The sequence below is a fragment of the Elephantulus edwardii genome, unplaced genomic scaffold, assembly GCF_000299155.1.
Source record: "Elephantulus edwardii isolate Elephantulus edwardi_28Jun2011 unplaced genomic scaffold, EleEdw1.0 scaffold00170, whole genome shotgun sequence".
Lineage (NCBI taxonomy): Eukaryota > Metazoa > Chordata > Mammalia > Macroscelidea > Macroscelididae > Elephantulus > Elephantulus edwardii.
In genome coordinates this window covers 1,542,062-1,559,396 of record NW_006399920.1, presented here as the reverse complement: position 1 = coordinate 1,559,396, position 17,335 = coordinate 1,542,062, and positions in this window count along the sequence as shown.

The following is a 17,335-nucleotide window of genomic DNA, read 5'->3' as shown; positions in this document are numbered from 1 at the left end:
TTAATCTCTGCAAGATTTTCAACTGTAATTCTGCTTAGAGTAGAATATAAAAGGCAAAGTATGAGGAAAAGATAAAATATAAAAGGCAAAGGAATAGAAAACATAAAGTGTAAGAATAGTAAGTGCCTACAGTTTACATGTTTAAGTAAGTTATTCTAATACATTGAGCGCTTGTGGCTTAGCCATAAAGGGTTGTGCTGCTAACTCAAAGGCAAGTGATTGGATTTCACCAGCTGCTCTGTGGGGAAAAGATGCAGAATTTTCTCCTGTGTAATGTATTGCCTGAAGCTCTCTTGGAGGGTTAGCTATGATTTAGTTCTGACTCTACAAAACAACAGCGACATTTTTTTAAGTCACATTGTTTAAGGAATGTAGAGAAATAGAGGAAGAGCACACATGTAGAAGTAATTTAATATCAGTGTTTTATTCAGATGTGGGTAGTAGGTTCATATATCCATGTATTTGTACATTATTAATATAATACTAATGTAATAAAATGAAAAACAAAAATACTTATTCATATCACCATAATGAGAGAGTTTCATAAACTGCAGCTATGATAAAATTGAACTAAGTCTGTGTATCTGCAATGAAAAAATTAGAAAGTTTGATGAATATAATTAGAATTATCATTTGTATTTTAATTATAATTAGTCATTTATCATTTACAAATTAAGACTGATTAATTTTGAGAAGTTCAAGTATTAAAACCAAAACTTGTACTTGTAAAATATATAACATTCATTATCATTAATGCTGAATCCAGTGAATTTGAGCCGACTTAAATGACAACTAAAAGGGTATTATAGGAATATCATCATTGTTAATGTTGATTTAAAATAACCTATACCAGTAGAAGTAATTAAAGAGAGTTTGAAATATACTACACAGTCATCATATGAATAGATAGAAAGAATTAATATGATAAAAATATTTTATTATTTCCAATATAAAACCTTCCTCTTATGTTCAGTGCATATAATGCCTTGTATAATGCTATGCTTTTTGCTTATACAACATAACAAAAGGGTACATGTCTAAGTTTTTATTTTTAACTTGGCAATTAAAAAGCTTAAATTTTTATTTTTATTTGTATTGTGTTATCACTGCACCTGTTTCATCATTGTCCTACCTTAACTTGATTCTGTAGGTTCGTTTGATTTACTTTTTCAAAACTGATGTGTAGATTATATTTGTAAGTCACTTTAAATTTACATTTCTACTAAAAGAAAAACATTTTTAAAGTGAAAGGACAGTGTCCATAATTACTGGGATGCTTAAGAAAGTTAAGTGCATGAAAGAGGTTTTTGAATTCATAGGGTTTCAGTTAGAAGATCTGCCCAAGGTAGTGCCAAGAAATAGTACCATTCACTCTAGAAAAAAGCAGCAAGATATTATGTTATGGTATTTGGTCACATAATTTAAATTACAATATAGATTAACTATGGTTCTTGAAGATTATTGACATATGGGTGTTTAAAAGCCAATTTTACAATATGTAACCTATACTGAGCTACTATATTCACCAAGGTTCCTCTAAAATCACAACCAACATAGTTTAATTAATATTTCAATAGAATATGCCTTATTTTGTTTTCTGTAGAAAATACTTTCATCTCTCTCTTCTGTACTTCTTTGGAGTATTGTTAATGGTATTTGTACATTTGTCCAACGATTTGTCTTCTTATTGTTATAAATAATTAAATCCATTAGATTTAACTATAGCCGGTTATCTTATATAGTAAAATTACTTCTTTCCGTAAAGTGCTTCGTTAGTCAGTAGATGCCATAGTAGTAGAGGGTGAATACTATGCATAAAAACCTTTGAGATAGAAAAGAATAGACACACAAACACACACATGTGAAGATTGTCTACTGACGAAAGGATTCCAGGTATCGCCAGTGGACACTAGAAAGCATGAGAGAATCTCACAAAAAGAATTAGCATGAATGAAGTTCTAATTTGGATATTTAGTTTGCAAAGCTGAGAAAATAAATCTATGTTCTCTAAAGTCAAACAGTGATGCTATTTCTGTTATAATTGCACTGGGTAACAAAAACATTACCTATTTTATCTGCTTGTCTATTTTTTTTGCATATGAAAATTCACATACATTGTGTTTGTTTCATACTTCTTCATATACATTGTTTAATACAGTCATTCACATACATTGTTTTTAATAAAATTAATCACCATTGAATACATTGTTTTTAATAAAATTAATCACCATTGAATTATGCCCACCATATTTTCGGGTCCCTGGCAGATCTTTCCCATTTCCTTTACCATTTCCCATCCACCCACAAAATTGCACAGCCCCCTGATTTACCCTCTGCCCACTCTCACTCTTCTGCTCCCACCCCTTCCTCCTTGGACCCTCATACATGTTTTACTAGTTATCCTACTATTTTTTTTAATTCATTTTAATAATGGTCTACAGACTTCGGATTTCCATTCAGTCATTGTTGCAATTTTCTCTCTGCCCACCCCATGCCCAATTTGCTTTCCTTTTTGAAAAGTAAAAGAAAAATTCTTTCATTGTTATGCAATCACTCCCACCCCCAATTCCACTCCACTATGCAGCCTTCGTTCTGGTCTCCTGTCATGACAATAATATCGAATCATAAATCCCTTTTAAACAGTTCTCTCCCTCATCTGATTCAATGCAGTATACATTATTTATCCCTTCTTTCTCACTCTCCCGCTGATTCTGATGTCCGTCCCATTTTACAACCGGACACTATGCAGTATTTGTCCTTTTGTGACTGAGATCTTTCACTCCAGGGTCACCCATTTTGTATAATATTTCATTAATTCCTTGTTTTTCAATACAGTGTAGAATTCCATTGTGTGAATATACCAGAGCTTCTCTACCCATTCGTTTGTTGATGGGTACTTGGGTTGTTTCCATCTCTATGCTATTGTGACCAAAGCCTCAATAAACATGGATGTGCAATAAATGTGGGTGACGGTTATTGTTTCTTTAGGGTATATTCCCAGTCATGGTATTGCTGGGTCAAATGGTATTTCTATTTCCAACTTTTTGAGAAAGAACCATACTGCCTTCCATAGTGGTTTCACCATTTTACAATCCCACCAATAGTGAATAAGGTTCTAGTTTCTCCACAACCTCACCAGCATTTGATATTTGCTGTTCTGTTAAATGTTGCTATTCTTACTGGTGTGAGAGGATTATCTCATATTGTTTTGATTTGCATCTTTCTTAAAGCTAGGGGTTTTGAACATTTCTTCATGTCATTTTTGGCCATTTGAATGTTTTCTTTGGTGAAATGTCTGTTCATATCCTTTGCCCATATTTCAATTAGGTTATTTTCTTTTATCTTATTGTGGTGCTCAAGTAGTTTATAAACTCTATATGTAAGTCCCTTATCTGACATGTCATTAGCAAATATTTTTTCCCAGTCTCTGGTTCCCTTTTTACCCTGTTGGAGAAGTTTTTGGATGTGAATAGGGATCTATTATTAATGATATTTTAAGAAATTGACTCAAAATAGTGAGGGACAGCAAGTCCAGGCTTAAGATTGGTAGAATATTTATGTTCCAATCTTGAGTCAGAATTCCTTTTTTTTGTGAAACCTCAGCGTTTTAATTGTTGTTGTTGTTTTGGGTTTTTGTTTGTTTGCTTGTTTGTTTTCATGTAACGTCATCAACAGATTTTAACTCATTGTCTTTGAGTCTAAATCAAGGCATTAGTAATCCTCCATTGGTTTCCCAAGGCTGAAAAAACACAGAAGAGGTCATCTTTCTTTCTAGGATATGAACTTACAGAAAGTTGGGGGGTTTGAGCTTCCGAAAAGGAATGACTTTTGGGTTTGTAGCACAGTTCTCTATGGATTATGACATCAAAATTTCCCATGAACAGATTGTGGTTGTTTTTATTTGCCATTAAATCAGAAGTGACTCATAGATGATGCTCCAGCGGGTTTTCAAAAGCGGAAAACCACATGGCAGGTGATTGTCCGTCCTTCTGCAAGGGAGCAGCTGAAGGATTCAGACCATGTGCCTTTGGGATTGCAGCGCAGCTTCTTACTCCTAGGCCACCAGAGTTACTTGGTACAGACTGTTGTTGTTGTGTGCTGTCAAGTTGAAACTGGCCCATAGCTGACACTCCAGTGGGTTTACAGAGGCATGTAAACACGTGGGAGGGGATTGCCCATCCTTCTCCAGTGGAGCTGCTGGTGGATTTAAACTGCATGCCTTTGGGATTGCCTTGCAGCTTCTTTCCACTAAGCCATCAGAGCTGCCTTTTAAAAGAGCACTAGAAATTGCACTGCCAGCCCAAAGGGTCTCAATGCAAGTCCACCAGTAGCTTCCCTGAAGACAGATGAGCCTTCCTTTCTCATGAGATTTACTGCATCTGTGAGGGTCAGCTGTGAGTTGGTTCTGACTTAACAATACACAACAACAACAACAACATTCACATTATTACGGAGCTCCAGTATCGAAGTGGTAAGAAACTACACTACAATCCTCAAGGCAGGCACGTGATTTGAATCCATCAGCTGCTCCAAGGGAGAAGGATAGGCAGTCTCCTTCTGTGCTATCAAATGCCTCTGAAAACTTCCTGGAAGGTCAGCTGTAAGTCGGTGCTGACTTGATGGTACATAACAACAACAACAACAACAACAACAACAACACAACATGAGGGTCAGCTGTGAGTGGTTTGGTTTAACAATACCTAATTACAACAACATTCACACTATTAATAGTAATGTCCTTTACTTTGAGCCAACTGATTGTTGTTATTGTTATGTGCCGTTGAGTCATCACCAACTGATTAGAAAAATTACTAACCACATCTACAAAAATCTTTCATAGTGAGTGATACCTAGACTAGTATTTGACCAGATAATCAGGCATCATAGCTGAGCCCAAGCAATATACAAAATTAACTATTAGAGTGCCTTTTGATATTCACTTTTAAAATCTATTACATGAGTATAATCATACAACCTGTAAGATTTTTATGTGGATTAAGGAAATTGGTCTTTTGCACAAAACTGAGGACAGCAAATAATTAAAAAATTTGAAAAGTGTTAATATTTTAATAATGGTGATGGTGATGATTATCAGGCAGATTAGACAGAATCTGAAGCTCCAATAAAACTATTTTGTCTTTTTTTTTCCTCCAAAAAAATAATAATGTAGAGAATTGTGCTGTTTAGAGAAAACAAATGGTGAGGGATCATGGCTAAAATCAGCAAATTAATTGGCAGGGAAAAAGTGAAATACCAGTCATTTTATTAGCAAAATTCTTACAGTCAATTATGGTTAGTTTATTATCTGTGAGAGAATGTTTAGAGTGGTTTGTGTCTGGAAAGGAAGATATAGCTGAGAATCTGGTTTCTCAAACCCCATGTAAGCATGAATTTTCAATAATGACTTTCTGGCTCTGTTTTCTGAATAATTGTTTACCTCTAGAAGTGTCAACAATGTAATTTTCAGACATCCCTTATGACTGTGGGTTCACCACTTGTCTCTTATTCCAAAAAGAAACTGTTCATCACTAAACTGTTTATAACTGGCTATTCATAAGAGGATCATGAATGCGTTGCCAAGTAATGACTGATAAAATTAAATGTTACAAAAGAAATGATGTTATAATGCATTAAAGTAACTTTAAAAATGTCTAAAATTCTTCTAAAAAAACTTTAAAAAATTCTGATGCATTCACAAACCAAGAATACTAAGACTTTGAACAATACCTATGTAGTTTGACCCTGGTGACATACTGGTTAAATGCTTTTCTGTTATCAGAAAGATCTGAGGTTCGAAACCATCATTTATTTTGTAGGAGAAAGATGCTGCACCCTGGTGCCATAGAGGTGACAGCTTTGGGAACCCTGGGGGCAATTTTACCCTGCCTCTGCAGGTGTTCTGGTGGTCTTTCTCATGGAGTTTCATTATTAACCTACAGACTGCACTTGTGGTCCAAAACTAGCAATGAGGTAGCATTTGAGTGCTAACTGAAAAGTCAGTGGTTCAAACTTACTAACATCGACCTAGGGGAAGTCTGCTTCCATAAACATTGCAGCCTTGAAAATCTATGGGGCAGTTCTACTCTTAACAACTGTCTGTGGGTCAGAATCAGTCACTCTCAGTCATTTAGAACTGACACATAGCTGACTCTCCTGTGAATTTTCAGAGACTGTACATCTCCCAGGGAGCAGGTGGTGGATTTGAACCACCTGTGGAGTGTATTGATTATACCAGGGACTGCCAAAAACACAAACAAATCAGCCTTGAAGGGAATTTATCTCACTTGATTTAGGCTATTCAGGAGAAACAAGCGCTTAGACAGATATCTTTCTGGAGAAGGCAGAAAGTCAGAGAAAGAGAGGAAGACCCTCAATGGTATGGATTGACCCAGTATTACTACAATGGGCTTGAACCTAAGAAATGGTGAGGATGGTGCAGGAAGGCCAAGGTTCAGATCGGTTGCTTCAGAGGGTTGTTGTAAATCATGGTTGACTCTATGACACCTAACAATGATATGAGTCAGAATTGTTGACACAGTAACAACAATTATTAATTTAAGATACCAACATACAATAGCAACATATACTTTTAAAACCGTTTTTAGATCATTAGTGAAGATATCCATCAATGATTCTTTCTCATTGTATCACTTGGAATCACTCTTCTAGAATTTTACCTAAGTATTTTCTTGCTGTGTTGACTCTTTAGATTTCATCTTCAAATGGTTGTTGTTGTTGTTATGTGCCGTCAAGTCACTTGCAACTCATAGTGACCCTATGTACAACAGCCTTAAACTCTGCTCTGTCTTGTGCCAATTGCACTGTCTCTGACACACACATCCCAATTACCCCAGTCACTGAATCAATCCATCTCATAGAGGGCCTTCCCCTCCTGTGCTGTCCCTCCACCCTCCCAAGCATGATGTCCTGCTCCAAGGACCAGTCTCTCCTTACAACATGTCCAAAATATGTTAGACAGAGCCTCAAAATCCTTGCCTCCAAGGAGCCGCCGGATTGACCCTTTCCAGGATGAATCTGTTTGTTTTCCTAGCAGTCCATGATACCCTCAATACTCTTCTCCAGCACCACAGCTCAAAGGCATCAATTCTCCTTCTATCCTCCTTGGTCATTGTCCAACTCTCTTGATGCATAACAAGTGATTGCAAGGACCATGGCCTGTATTAGACGCACCTTCGTCTCCAGAGAGACACTGTTGTTCTTCGTACTTTGGAGAGGTCCCTAACAGCAGACTTTCCCATGACAATACGTCTTTTAATTTCCTGGCTACTGGTGCCAAGAGTGTTGACTGTGGAGCCAAGGAAACTGAAGCTGTGAACAATCTCAGTCTCTTCACCATCCATCCTGATGCTGTCAGTTGGTGCAGTGGTGAGGATGTGTGTCTTCTTGACATTGAGCCTCAATCCATACTGAAGGCTGCAGTCCTTGACCCTCTGCAGCAAGTGCTTCAGGTCCTCCTCAGTTTTAGCAAGCAGGGTTGTGTCATCTGCATATTGCAGATTGTTGATAGATCTTCCACCAATCTTGACCTCACATTTCTCCTCATAGAGCCCCGCCTCCTGGATAATCTGTTCTGCATACAGGTTGAAAAGGTATGGAGATAGGATGCATCTCTCCTTTCAAATGGTTAGAGGAGACTTAATATGTATATATTCAGCTGGTTGAATTTTATCTCAGATTGTATTAAAGCTAAGTTTAGTAGTTTGAGCATAGAGACATAGAAGATTACTGATTAAGTTAGAATTTCACATAATTTTTTTTCATGAATATTTGACAGCTATAGTGATGATACATATTTCCAATTCTTTTCACCCTGCAAATCTGAAAATGGGATTGTTTATTGTGGCTAGTATACATTATGTCCTTTATAACTAAAAGAGAAATTAAGTGCTATGTTGGGCAGGAGAATTACAAGAGTGCTCAGAATGATTTTTATGTGCCATTGAAATAGAACCAACTCATAGCTAACACTGTGTTGCATTTTCAGAGTCAGTAAATTACATAGAAGGAGACTGCCCATATTTCTTTTGCAGAGCAACTGGTGGACTTAAACTTTTTGCCCTTGGGTTAAAAACACAACTCTTTACCCACTATGCCACCAGACTTAACCTCAAAAGGAAGGCGTGGGTAATACGTCTTTTTTTTCCTCATCTCTTTTAGGATTAAACAAAGTAAAAAAAAAAAAAATTGTACAATTCCTATTCATAGAAACAAATGTAACTGTGACATTGTGCTAGTTAGGTGCTGTCACACAGCGTTACAGAAGAGATCTTTCTCCTTTCCTCTGCATGAGACATAGGCACCCACTCACATACCACTGGGTGAGAAACTGTGGCATCCACTATGACCCCAGAGAGAGAAATTGGTTTTTCAAAAGGAATGATCTGAACTTCCCAGTTGTGTCCTTTAAATAAAGAACAAGCAAAATGTTCTTTAAGCAAAGGCAAGCATAAATAGGAACTTAATAATAACAAATATCAGGACTGGGACCATATGTGAAATTGAGTCAGTAACTGACTTTTGTTGTATGACAAAATTTAGGTCAGGTAGTTTGAGATATACACTGAGCCACTGGGAGAAAAAAAGCCATATTTTATATCAGTATATGTCAACCTTAATGCTATCAATATTTTGAAAAGGATTAGGGAGATATTCCAGTTTAAATTGAGATTTTTTTTTAAATCAATGTATTATTATTATGTTTCTTAAGAATCTCTGGCTCTCTCACCAGTTGGCATATAAATGTCTCCAATGATCACAACTTTTCCTGGGGCAAAATCTATTCTAAGTGAGAACGATCCTTCTGTTCCCACAGAATATAAAGATTTGAAACCTGTGTTTTTAAAATTTTTATTTATTTCCTGTTTGCAATGTAGTCTTCTGGTGCTTCATATTTTGTAGTGGATTTGTGATTCTTTAATTGCTATGACTTTACTTTTGTTATGCATAAGCTCAGACACTACACCTTTTAGACAGATACCTGATAAATGATTTTAGCTTTAGTTATTTTATTTATTTTAGTCATTGGTTTGTGCCATCAAGTCGCTTGCAACTCAGAGCAACCCTGCAGCCTGATTTCATCCTCTCCAGGATGAACCTGTATGTTCTCCTGGCAATTCATGGAATATTCAATACTCTTTTCCAGCACATCTCAAAGGTATCCATTTTCTTTCTGTCATCCCTAGTCATTGTCCAGCTTTCTGATGCATAACAAATAATTTTGAAGACTATGGCCTGAATCAGGCTCACCTTAGTCTCCAGACTGACATCGTTGCTCTTCAGTACTCTGGAGATATACCTGACAGCAGACTTTCCCAGTGCAATCTGTCTTTTGATTTTCTGGCTGCTGGTACCAAAAGTGTTGATTGTGGAGCCAAGCAAAGAATCTCAATCTTTTTATCGTCTATCATGATGGTGTACCTCCTTGGTCCATTTAAGTGAAAATATCAGTAAAATAATGTATTAAAATTTTTTCAAAATGATTTTATTATCATTTTTTGCATGTATGTCCATAAAACAAAGGAATATGTTAATGTAATAGCAAAGGTGAATATTTTTGAAAAGCAATCAAGTAACTGTCCTATAATGCTATTGTAATCCATAGATGAATAGATTGATATGGATAATTTGAATCTGGAAATACACATACTTTTTTCTCTGAAATGAAATTTATTGCCTAGAATGTTTTTTTTTAATCCATTTTCTTCTCTTGCTATTACTTGTTTCAAAATCTAGTTTAACTTTGAAAATGATTTTTTCCATGATTATTTCATACAGGGTCAAGTCATAAAACAAACAACAGAACATTTCAGAAATTCTCTCAGATGGTTTTCTTTTCTGAAAGCACTGCTGGACTCTCTACTGAGCTATTTCTAGAATCATTATTCTTAACGTCCTCTTAGTGTTAAATAGTTTCTTGAAAATCATAAGACCATAATATATATTATGACTTTGCAAAATGTTATGTAAACTTTCAGAACATTTCTACACCTCAAAATAATGGATAATTTTCATTTTAAGGATCCTAGTTTCAAAGACCTATATGAGCAAATGATACAATTTGCTCTCTGTTGTTGCCACATAGAAAAGAAAAGTAAGGGAGGAAGTGGGCAGAGCATATTTTTCAATATTTTTAACAAAATATGCAGATTTGCATCTTGTTAGAAGCTGTCAAATATGGAATTGCTGCAAAAAAACGAAGTATCAGAAAAGACTTGTCGGTTGTTTGTGATGATGACCTCTGGAACTCGGCTAGAACAATGAGTAAAAGAACACTGTTGTTACTGTGTCCCGTGAAGTCAGAACAGAACCATCACTCACCCTCTGGTGGGTTTTCAGAAGTGCTAAATTGCACAGAAGGAGATTGTCCTTCCTTCCCCAGAGGAGCAGCTGGTGGATTCGAACTGCATGCCTTTGAGGTTGCAGCACAACTTGCCATTAGGCCACTGATAACCAAAAGGTAAACAGTTTGAACCCATCAGCCATTGCTCAAGAGAAAGATGAAGCTGGCTGGTCCCTAAAGGTTTACAGCCTTGAGAACCTTATTGACCGTTCTATTCCACCACAGAGAGTAAGAATCAACTCTATGGTAGTGTCGTCATTTTTCTGTCTATTTTATGACACTGTCTAACTGGTTCCACCTGGCAAAGAGAAAGCACCAATTTCTTGAGTCAATACAATGATTATGGTTTCAGTAATTTTTACTAATGAATATCATTCTCTTGGGAGAGAATGTAGAAAGAATTAAGTTGGATTAGTCCCTTTGTTAAGTTCAGCAATGCAATGAATTTCAATATTGATAGTTGTCAAAGAATTGATTCTGACTCATTGTTACCCGAAGTGTGAATAGTAGACCTCCTTTTCTTGATTGTGACCTGGGATTAGCAGGTCACCAGACTTTTAGTCAGAGGGACTTCTGTGTGGATATTTACCATAAAACTTTCCTCTCTTTGTCCAGTGCTTAACCAAATGTCTCATCCAGAGAATCCTAACCAATTTGTAAATAAAAATAAGCCCTCCAAGTGAATGTGACGCTAAGTACCACATGAAGCTCTCCGATGTAATATCCATCATACACTAGGTATTGCCCCAAATTCAATATGTAATTAAATACAATGTGATACAAAGCCAGAATATGGCGTTATAAAGGGAGTTGTGGGGTATAAACATTAGAAGACAGATACAATTGACAAACCCCAAGGTTACATAGTCTTTGTAACTTCCGTATAAGCTAATGATACTGACAGCAATGTGTAGAGGTCCTTTCATCTTTCAGGTCTAATCCAGGTGCCTCATATTATTCTCATTTGAACATGTTTACAGGCAGATTTTCTTGGAAAACATGAGACTAGAATGATAGGTGATATACTAATTTTTCCCCCAATACAGCTATTTTTCCAATGCTTTCTGAATCATCTTGGCATTTACTACTTTATCTTCGTTGTTTTAAAGAGTTTAGAATTCTTATCTACTATTTACGCAGCTGGTTTTCAGTTATGAAGAGGCAATAATAGAGAAACTCATTACTTCCACTGCTGCAGACTAATGTTTTCAAAATGTATTCCCTTGGTGCTATGTCATAACACTACCTGTTTTAAAACAGTTCATTTTTATATTTTTCTATGCTCTGCCTATATCGTGGTGGTGTTGTTGTTTGCCGTTGAGTAGAGCATCACTCACAGCGACCCTGTGAACAAAAGGCTTGGAGTCTTTCTATAACTATCGTCATTTATCAAAGTTTATAGAGTTTCCACAGGCATGTTGTTTAGTAACTGGGTGACCTTCTTCTAACTATTTTGATTTAAGAAAAATAGAGCCGAATAACTCAATTGATAAAACCTTCATTGTTGTCAAGTCAAAATCAGCTCTTAGCTGACCCTCCAGTGGCTCTAAATTGCAAAGGGCGAGATTGTCTATCTTTCTCCCTTTGAACAGCTGATGTATGCACACTGACAGGAAGATACCAACTTTAAGTTAGTAACTTAAGGTCTAATGGTATATGCAAGCTGCACTTCCTACTCTAATGACTGCTAAATTTAAATCTTCATTTATCTCATAAAGAAGGTCAACATATCAGCCTTAGTTACCTCTCTAAACTAATTTTCTTCCATGCAATGCTTTATGAATTTCAACCACAAAGGTCTTATTAATTTATTATTTACCCAAGTTCACCTATTTGAGGATTCTTTTTTCAATCATGTTTTATCATTATATTGATATTATTCACTTGGCGAGACATCACTCAACTCACTGCTGTTGAGTTGGTTCTGACTCACAGAGACCATCCATCAAATGTCTAAGGCTCTAAATCTTAATGGGAGGAGACTGCTCTTTCAATCATCAGCTACATTATATATATATATATATATATTACACACTTTCAGTATTCAGGGAGGTTGTTTACCTCTGTGCCTTAGCATTTACTTTTTTTTTTACAAATGAATCTCTTGCAGTTATTCTCCATTTCTTTTTTTTTTTAAATTGTAATGAAAACTTACAGAGATGTGTGTCCTTGGACATGAAAACTTTCTCCGCCTACTATCAGTATGCCATGTTTTGTATTTCATTCAATATCCCACTCAAATGGAGAGTTCACTATTTACTGTGTCTAGAATATTGTCCCCATCACACATATCATGTTTATTGTCTCTTATTGTTAGGTATTGTTGAGTCAATTTTGAAACATAGAGATTCCACATGACAGACTGGACCTGCTTCATAGGATTTTTCGGACTGTAATGTTCACAGAAGCCAGTCTTCAGGTCTATCTCCCAGATAGTTGCTGCATGAGTTTGAACCACTGATCTTTGGGTTAACAGCAAGTGCTTACCCTGATGTGTCATCAGGATTCCTTATCCCTCCTCACTGCTGTCTTTCCTCATAGCTTTGCTCTCAACAGGTAGGATAATGGTGAAAGCATTTACTAAATAGTAGTTAAATAAGTTAATGTTTGTATTGCTGCAGCTCTTTTAATTTGGTGACTTTTCTATTGTCATTTGCATCAAGAATGAAGCTTTAGTAGCTTGTTTCTGTTATTGCAAAACTGCAACTCATAGCGACCTTACTTTTGTGCTGCCAATGCAAAGGTATGTGGTTTGACTGGTCCATACGACAAAGATGAGCAGTCTCCTCTCATGCAATTTTCTGTCTCTGAAATGGGTCAGTTCTGACATGATGATATACAACAACCACAACAACATTGTATCAAGAAAGGCCTGTATTCTGGTTCCACATATCAATGGTCTCAGAGGTTAAAAACTACTACATGTTGATGGAACAAACCAGAATAATTTTAGTGTATCCCCCTAACCAGTTGCCTTCAATTAATTCTGACTCAAAACAACTCTCTATATATTGCATAGGAGAATTACCCCATAGGGGTCAATGTAGCCATTTAAAGTCTGTGCACCTGATCCAGGCCATCATCTATGTGCTATGTGTCAGAGAGCTGGACAGTGAATAGGGATGATAGAAAGAGAATTGATGCCTTTGAGCTGTGATGCTGGAGAAGAGTGTTGAATAAACCATGGAGTGTTAGGAGAACAAACAGGTTTGACCTGGAGAGAGTAAAACCAGGCTGTTCCTTAAAGGCAAAGATTCTTCTGAAGCTTCATCTAACATATTTTGGACATGTTGCAAGGAGGGACCATTCCTTGGATAGGGGCCATCATGTTTGGGAGAGTGGAGGAACAGTGGAGGATAGGAAGACCCTCAATGAGATGGATCAATCCAGTGATTGGAGTAATGGGAGTAGGTGTGTCAGAGACAGGTTGGTACAGGATAGAGCAGGGTTTAGGGCTCTTGTACATAGTGTTATTATGAGTCGCAAGGGACTCGGCTGCACATAACAACAACAACAACAACAGCAATCTTTACAGAAGTACGCAATGACCTCTTTCCTTCGTGGAGTTGCTTTCTGAGTGCTTAACCAGTGTACCACCAAGGTTCCTCCATATCCTGGATATATTGATATATCCACTCATGTCAAGTTATTTGGAGGCAAAGAAACTCTCCATTGAGTTTCCACGGCTGTAAATCTGTCTCATGAAGTTGCAGGTTGTTTCAAACCACTGGAATTTCAGTTAGCAGCCCAATGATTTTTGCACTGCATCATCAAATTTCCTTATAAATGGACATAATTTTGCATAAATTAATTTTATTTCATATCAAATATTTTATATGGACGCATTATGTATATATAGATGGATAATTTACTCCTGTGTGATTAACTGCCTCTGAAAACCTGCCAGTGTCAGCAACATAATTATTACATATATAATATGTAATATATATTCTTTAATATATATAATTATTAAATATTGAAGAGCACATCTGCATTGGAAGGAATTAGCAAAATTCCCTAAATAGTACTCTATGACTCTAAATACATGAGTAGTTTTATTTCACTATCCTCAAAATCAGTGTCTTATTCAAAATAGATAAGCATTTGTCTCATAAAATTATTGCTCATATTATCAACTGCATACCTTACTGAAACAATTTAAATGACATTTTAAATCTAAATCAGAATTTTTGAAAGAGTGTTTCTGGAAAAAAATACTTAGGCAAAATATACAAATGCATGTATGCCATTCTTAGTTACTTAGATACGTTTTCTATTGCTTTGCAAAATATGCAGAGGAAGATAATAGAAGTTTGAACATCTGGAGAGAGTTGCTCATTTCAATGAGGTCTAATCTGTGTCAATTTAAAAACTTTGTGAGCTTGCATTATTGGTGCCAAAATGTATATTGAACCTGCAAATTTCTACTTCAAATTAAGATATTTCCTAGTATACTAGTTTAGTGTTTGTATATTTATAATTCATCTTCCCTACACTTATGCTTCAGGCTATGCAGCTGCTATATAGGTGAAATGACTTCAATATATAACATATACATACATATTTTAAAAGTTAATTTTAAAAGATTTAATTTTAAGAGATTTGTTCTGGTTGGCATTTAATGAATAACTTTATATATTATACAGATAGAATTCTTTATTCTGGAGTTCTTAAAGTATCAGCTGTTAATACCATGATATTTTCATATTAGTTGTTTTTCATATTTGATATTTTTCCTTAAAAAAACCTAATGTGATTTTAAAACCCATTCACATTTCTTGATATGAAAAATATTCTTAAAGGGCTTTGTTTTGGTATTTCTTTTGTAATAGAGCCCTTTGGAAAAAAAAATTAACATATTGTGAACAGCTAAAAGTAATGATTATATTCTCTGCTAATGCCAAGATAAACAGATGATGACATTTGGAAAGACGAAATCATTTGGATCAGATAACAAGGATGTGGTGACAAAAATTAAGTATGTTTTTAGAAAGCCAGGCTTTTGCTACGTCTGGGTGGAAAATCAATAATTACATTTAAGAGCATTTGAAGACAGCTTCATCTTTGCCAATGTACATTTTGACCGCTTCATATCTCTATATAGTCTCGTTCCCAGAAGACGAAAGTATATATTGCTTATACAAGTTGCATTCTTACAACTCACGAATAAATCAAAGTATACGCTTTTTGTAAACCAAATCATATTTTACCACTGAGTGACAATGTAATTTCAGAGATGTGCTTCTGAAAAAATCTTGGCTCCTGGACCTCATAAAATGTCATGTCAGGATGCAGCAAACTTTCTCCAACTTTATATTTAAAGGAAATGAGCATATTGTCTTATAAAATACTTAGAGTAATATGAATAAAAGGTCATGTCTGAAAATCTAGGCATCTACGAGTAATGATTTCCACATTTCCCATGTGGGAAAACATCATTAATTTGTACACACTTCATGTCTTTAAAAAAATTATTTAGGGGTACTTACCAGGTTCTTTCTGAACATGATATAATAGAGATGAGAAAGCTGACAAAGAAATGCAACATAAAAGTCTAGCATTTTTTAATAAAAATTTTTATACTGGTTTACTTACAGAGTTCATATACACTGTTTTTCACACAGAATCTTCCCCATTTCCTTTATCCACTCCTTCCTCCACCAATCAAATTGTGTGACCCTATGATTAACCACCATCACTCTCCCCTCAACCCTTCCTCACCCCTCTGCTCCCACCCTTAGAACCTCATACATGTTTTAGTTATCGATTTCTACAATAATGTTCCTGTACAGTATTTGTCCTTATAGGACTGAGTTAGTTCACCAAGATAGGCAGTAATTTACAAACTTATTGTTCCTACTGGGATAATAGGGATGGGTGTATCGGAGACAGTGCGATTGGCACTGGACAGAGGCTGTTGTACATAGGGTCACTTTGAGTCGCGAGCAACTCCATGGCACATAACAACAACAACAACAACAACAACATGTTGTGTGTCATTCCATCGTGGTATGGTACCATGATTTCTCTATCCAACAGATTGTGATCAGACATTTTAGCTAAGAAAGTTGTTGTTATGTGCTCTTGACTCAGAATCAACTCATAGCTTATCCTCCAGTATATTTCAGAGGTTATAAATCACACAGAAAGAGATTGCTCCTCTTCCCTCAGAGCAGGAGAAAATTTGAACCTCCTCCCTTTAGATTGGCAGGGCAGGCTGTTACCCCTAGATCACCACAGCCTTGAAATAGGTGAAATTATTCATGAATGCAACATTGGCATACATTACTTAACAACATATAAGAATTTAAGAAGAAAACTCCATGTCGGAGAATATGATCTAGTAAAATACACATACACACACACTATTGGTTCATGTTATGCTAGTGCATTATGTAGTATGTGCTTTAGAACAGGTAATTGTAAACTTAAGTGTAAACTTTCAGTCATAAACTTAATTGTAAACTCTAATTGAGTGCTAACCTGTGAATATTTCGTTTATAGTTATCTCTTATACTTTCCTCCTGCAGAAGATTGAGGCATCATTCACTGCTGTTAGGGTGCTGATTCATACAGAGTGAGAAATGGGGACATGCTTACTGGATTTCTCTGAATGAGTTTACTTTAAATATCATATATTTTTATCCCTGTGTTTGCTTGAATTGTGCCTTTCTTTATATCTGAAGATAGATTACATGAGGCAGCTAGGATTGCCTACAGAAACAATTTGCTCATATTGCTGGGAAAGAGAACACAATAATATGAAAATGCCCTCGGGGCTGTGGCTCATTTGAAGGGGTTCTTCCTGTGATTTATTTATTTATGCCAGAAGTTTGAGAAAAATCAGACGTTGAGGATTAACCTGCCTGTTGGATGCAATTTGAGAAGTGTGTACATTATTGTTTATGTGTGTATGTTAAGGATCAAAATATCTACTAGTGAAGAAACAAACACTTCTCTGGGCTGGTTTGCTTG